This window comes from Hyperolius riggenbachi, chromosome 2, assembly GCF_040937935.1.
Source record: "Hyperolius riggenbachi isolate aHypRig1 chromosome 2, aHypRig1.pri, whole genome shotgun sequence".
Classification (NCBI taxonomy): domain Eukaryota; kingdom Metazoa; phylum Chordata; class Amphibia; order Anura; family Hyperoliidae; genus Hyperolius; species Hyperolius riggenbachi.
In genome coordinates, this window is record NC_090647.1 from 281,289,094 (window position 1) to 281,295,093 (window position 6,000).

Here is a 6,000-nt window from a genome sequence, read left to right on the forward strand (position 1 = left end):
AATATTTCTGGCTTTAATGCAGGTTAAACTTAAATTAAATGCAGCTTGCAATTGGGCGAACCAGCAGGTCGTACATTTAAATGGCCCAGTTTCAAGCTGCATACAGTGCTCATTAAAGTGAACCAGAGATGAAGCACCCTCATGTATTTTACCATATAGATCAGTGGGAACATTAGAGAAAACACCTACCCTGCTCTCTGTTTCATTCTGCACTGCACAGCTTGTTTCTTATCAGACCCGGTAAAATCCCAGACTGAGCATTCAGTCTGGCTTTGCTATAATGACTCAGCTATAATGATTCTTGAGCAGAGCCAGCAGGGGTCAGGCTTGGACTTGAAAAGACATGAGAGAACCCAGCCTGAGCTATAAAAATTCCTGAGCAAAGCCAGACTGAATGCTCAGTTGTGGATTTTATCAGGGCTGATTAGAAGCAAGCTGTGCAGTGCAGAATGAAACAGAAAGCAGGGTAGGTGTTTTCTCTAATGTTCCCACTGATATATATGGTAAAATACATGAGGGTGCTTCGTCTCTGGTTCCCTTTAAGGACTGGTTTACACTGTGTTCTCACTTGACCAATGTGATGTTTAACCTCTTCTTGGTATTCAGGCAGTATAGCTATGCCCCGCAGGCAAAGCGGACGCTTCCATAGAGGCAAAGGGGTAATTGCCCCAGAGCCTGTGGGAGCCCACTTCCAGCTATGCTGACCCATGACCCACGGTTTAAGGGGCTCCGGGGCAAACTGAAGTGGAGGCTCCCTGCCCAAACAACCCCTGCGGCCATTACCTTTCTGCTCCCCAGTGCCCTTGCATGAGAAGCAGCAGATGCTGATCCCCTGGCTTGCACTGCTCCTTGGGGCCCTTGCGTGAGAAGCAGGAAATGCTGCTCCCCTGGCTTGCACTGCTCCTTGGGGCCCTTGCGTGAGAAGCAGCAAATGCTGCTCCACTGGCTTGCACTGCTCCCTGGGGCCCTTGCGTGAGAAGCAGCAAATGCTGCTCCCCTGGCTCGCACTGCTCCCCGGGGCCCTTGTGTGGGAAGCAGCAAATGCTGCTCCCCTGGCTTGCACTGCTCCTCGTGGCTCTTGCGTAAGAAGCAGCAAATGCTGCTCCCCTGGCTCGCACTGCTCCCCTGGCTCGCACTGCTCCTTGGGGCCCTTGCATGAGAAGCAGCAGCAGTAATTACTCACCTGTCCTGGCGGGTGGTGGCTGCACAGTTCAGGCACTCTTGCCACTCTGTCCTCCTCCTTCTCTATGACCCGACGCATGTTTACACCTAACACACACCGGGTCATAGAGAACGAAGAGGACAGCAAGGCAAGAGTGCCCGGACTGTGCAGCCACTAACCCTCCCCTCCCTCCCCTCCGTAATAGGTGAGTAATTACTGCTGCTGCTTCTCACAGAGCAGTACGAGCCAGGGGAGCAGCATTTGGCAGGGTCGGCGGTGTGAGGCCTCTGCAGAGGTCGGGGGGCCCTGGGGCAATTGTCCCCTTTGCCTCTATGGCAGCACCCATGAGAGCGGGGATGCTGTTAATGTTTAGGAAAAGGAGAAGGTGAATAATGGGAACCCCAAAAATGCTTTTTAAAGAAAACCTGTAACGAAAAAAACCTCCCCTGGGGGGTACTCACCTCGGGTGGGGGAAGCCTCCGGATCCTATTGAGGCTTCCCCCGTCCTCCTCGGTCCCACGGCGGCGGCGAAAGTCCTTGAAACAGTGGGGATGTAAATATTTACCGCTCCAGCGCAGGTGCAATATCGGCTCTCTGCCTCGGAGATAGGCGGAAATAGCCGATCGCTGTCGGGCCGCTCTTCTGCACAGACGCAAGTCTCCTGCACCTGCTCAGTAGAGCGGACCCGATGGAGATCGGCTATTTCCGCCGACCTCCGTGCGGAGAGCCACAACAGCGCCCCCGCTGGAGCCAGAAAAGGTGAATAAATCAGCACTTGTCAGGCTTGTCCATGGAGGATTCCTGGACTGCCTGCAGCTACAGGGGTGGGGAAAGCCTCATTGGGACCCTGAGGCTTCCCCCTCCCGAGGTCAGTACCCCCCAGGGGAACTTTTTTTTGTTACAGGTTTTCTAGGAGTTATCAAGGCATTTTAAAAGAAAATAAGTGCTACTTACCCGGGGCTTCCTCCAGCCCCAAGCTCCCAGCATGTCCCTTGCCGCAGCTCTGAAGTCAGTCGTTCGCCGCCGCTGTGTCCCGGTCCCTGGCGATGACTTCAGGCTGACCAGTGGCGCAGTCAGTCCTCGCCACGTAGACCGATGCACCTGCGCAGTACGCTCCGGTCCACGTGGCGCTGATTGACAGCGCCGCACTTATTTTCTTTTAAAATGCCTGATAACTCCTTTAAGGGACATAAAGGGAGAGGGGGGAATGGATCGGGCCTGACAGATAGCTCAGGGGCCCTGGGGGTAATTTGAATGCAAGGGGGTGTCAGGGGGCCCCCAAGTTACTTTTGCCCCAGGGCCCCATTGCTAGAACCGGCCCTGCCCACAAGACTTCATCTAAAGTCCCAAGGGCAGAGATATTCGTCTCTGCCCCTGTGTGTATGCCGTAAATGCATGAGATTGGTGAATAAGAACATACATGCCCAAAGCCAATCTGTAGTACCATAGTGCCTAAATCATGAATGATCAGTGCTGTAATGAGGGGGAAAAAACGTTTACTTTCGGTTTTGTGTTGTTCTGCTTAGCAGGCGACATCTAGTGGCCACATTTAATATTACAGCGTAAAAAAGTAAAAAAGAAGAATAAGAAGCCTGTCTGTCTGTTGGGGTGGTCCTCCTTTCTACACGTCCTGTGGATCTTTCCGGCTCCCTTCAGCAATGTATCTGCCCCAATGATCCACCAGCATGTTATGTCAGTACATACATGCCTGCAGGGAACAGAGAAGAGTCACCATTGGGAAGAGACAGGAGGCTGAAGCGTGCTGAGTAGGAAAAAAGGAAAAAGTGCTGCACAGGATAGGGGAGATACAGCAAAGTCCCAATTATCTGGAATTCAGGCAACTGGAAGTCTCAACTAACCGGCATGCCTGAGATATAACGGGACCTCTATTGGAGGGCTTTCTGTAGGTGCTTACGGAGGCTCCAGCGATGGCTAGCAGTCTTCTTCTTCTATCTTCCCGCAGGCTCCTATCGGCTTTCGGCATCTGTGCACAGAAGCCGGAGTGTCACATGACCCGATGCGGGTGAGCTTACACTCCGGCTTCCATGCACTGGAGAAGCCGGAAGGCCGCTCTCAGTCCGTGGGGTGATAGACGGAGACTGCCAGACATTGCCGGAGCCTTGGTAAGTATTTCAGGGGGGAGGTTCTCTAGTTTTTTCGGCTGGAAAGCCAAACAAGCAAGCAACTGGCAAGCATATGTATCCGGCATCAGGCGATCCCTGCTGGTGCCGGATATCAGGGACTTTGCTTTATCCCACTCCACTGTGCTTACTGTGCAAGGTTGAGGGGAAGCAAAGGCCACCCAATACTGCTATCTTAAGGGAAGGACAAAGGCCACCTGATACAGATATCTGGAAATGGTACTGGGGAGACAAATGCCACTTAATACCAGGAGGTGTGGGAGGAGGTCACAGAGGTCACCACCCTAATACCGCTATCTGGGGGGGGGGAGGGGCAAAGGCCACCTAATGCCACTACTTTGGTGTGGGAGGCACAATGGCCATCTAATACTGCAATCTGGGGAATGGAGGGAGGGTACAAAGGTATGATTTTTATTAACATTTTTAATAAAGTTTTTTTAAGGTACCCAAAGGTTGTCCTTCATGCTTTATTTGACAGAGTGCACAAAGGCCACCTAATACTGTTAGCAAGTATCATGTAGTAGGCCCATGCTCATTTTCGCCCACAACCTCATTTCACCTAAAACATGCTCGGCATGTTATGAGTTATTTTATTTATCATTATTGTTTTGTGTTTCATCCCATTGTTGATAATATAGGCACAAAACTATACCTTTTCACTAGTATTATTTGACTTTCATTGGTTATATCTGTATGTTATTGATATATGCCTGTCGCTGGTATTTTCTGCCTATTGTGCTGGTAATATCTGCATGTCATTGATATCTACCTGTTATTAAAGTATATCTGAGGTGATATGTGTCATGATGATATAAACCAGAGCCGGGACAAGGTCCTCCAGCTCCCAAGGCTGGGACACCAAAGTGCGCCCCTCCATTCCTCCCACCCCAGTCGTCACACACTGATTGCTATTACACTTATGCTGGATACACACGGTTCGTTCCCGCACTCGATTCCCGTCGATGCGCCGCTCGATTCCCGTCGATTCGTTTAATTCCGACATGTCTGATTCGCGTTTCGATGGATCGTTAGGTCGATTTGCCATACTTTACATGGCAATCGACCTAAAAATCATCGAAATGAGCTTGGAAATGTTCGGGAATAATCGATTCGTCGGGAATCGAGCGGCGCATTCGATGCGGGAACGAACCGTGTGTATTCACCATAAGAGGCGCCCCAGGGACCCCAACAGCTTAATCTCTAGATATCTGGCTTGCAATCACTGCCATGATGTATCCCCTTATCTTATCTCTCTCTGCTTCATACACAATAGGGGAATAATAGATGAGTTGTGTGCCCCCTTCCACACTATGCCCTGATGCTGGAGCCTCTCTTGCCTCTGCCTCAGCCCAGCCCTGAGATAAACATATATATGTACACTACAAAACATATTAATAACCAGGCTTTTCACTTGCTTTATTTTGTTGTATGAAAGAGTTAATTTTTAGACATGGAAGTGACAGCTTCTGTCTTGTTGGTACCTTGTCCGGAATATAGTGAATATCACAAATAAGCTAATTGCAGCGATAAAAGTTTTCTTGGCAGAATACAACTTCTGAGGACAGGGGAGAGGGAGGCAAGACTTCATGTATTTTCCCTCTGGGACCCTTAATCAGTGCTGGTCATAATCGAGAAATTTACGCTTACGGGTCCTTACACGTAATTTTACGCTATTACGCATTACGCAATTACGGTTACGGTGTAGGAAATTATCTACGGGTCATCACTGTAATTACGCGTTAACGTTACACAGTTACGCGTAAGGCCACCGTAATTCAGTTGTTTACGTTACGATGTTACTCTTAGTGCCGTAATACCCATAAATGCGTACGTTTTGACGCATGCAAGGCCGATATGTACGCAATAGGCGGCGCTTGCGCGTGACAGCTATTGCGTACGTTTTGACGCATGCAAGGCTGATATGTACGCAATAGGCGGCGCTTGCGCGTGACAGCTATTGCGTACGTTTTGACGCATGCAAGGCTGATATGTATGCAATAGGCGGCGCTTTGTGAGTGACAGCTATTGCGTACATATCCTCCGTATGCGTCAAAACGTACGCGTGCGCACGCATTCCGGGCACGCTCAGCCTCAAAGCCTGTGATTGGCTAATGCGTACAAAACAACAGGAAGTTCAAATAAACAGGCAGACGGGTGGAAGAGACCTGGAGAGAGAGAGAGAGACACTTTTTCTGCCTGAGTGGAGTGCACATTCCAGATTACACAATCATGCCTCCCAAGAACTCGCCCAGCTTAAAGAAGATGGTGATTGAGGTAAGCGATCTATTGAACAAAATGCATATATGTTTGGTACTGTTTCTGTGCATTTATTTATATTTGACATTAAAAAGTGTATCATAGGTGTTTGTGAGAGTTTTTTATTTTATTTGTCACTGTAACTTTGCTTGTACCACTACCGTTAAAGGGACTCCGAGCTACGCGTCATGATGGCGGTCGGCGTGACAGTCCTGCGCATACGCGGGTTTACTGCGCATGCGTAGGACTGTCACACCGGCCGCCGTCATGACTCGTATCGGCCGTCGTAATGACGTGCCTCTTCTTATACCAGGAAGTGTCGGGCCGACACTCGTCTGAGTGTCGCGGCTGTGTGCTCGGAGTTCCTTTAATAGTATAGACCAGTGGTTCTCAAACTTTTACGAGTGAGGGCACCCTTGGTGACTTTAAATTTTTTCAAGG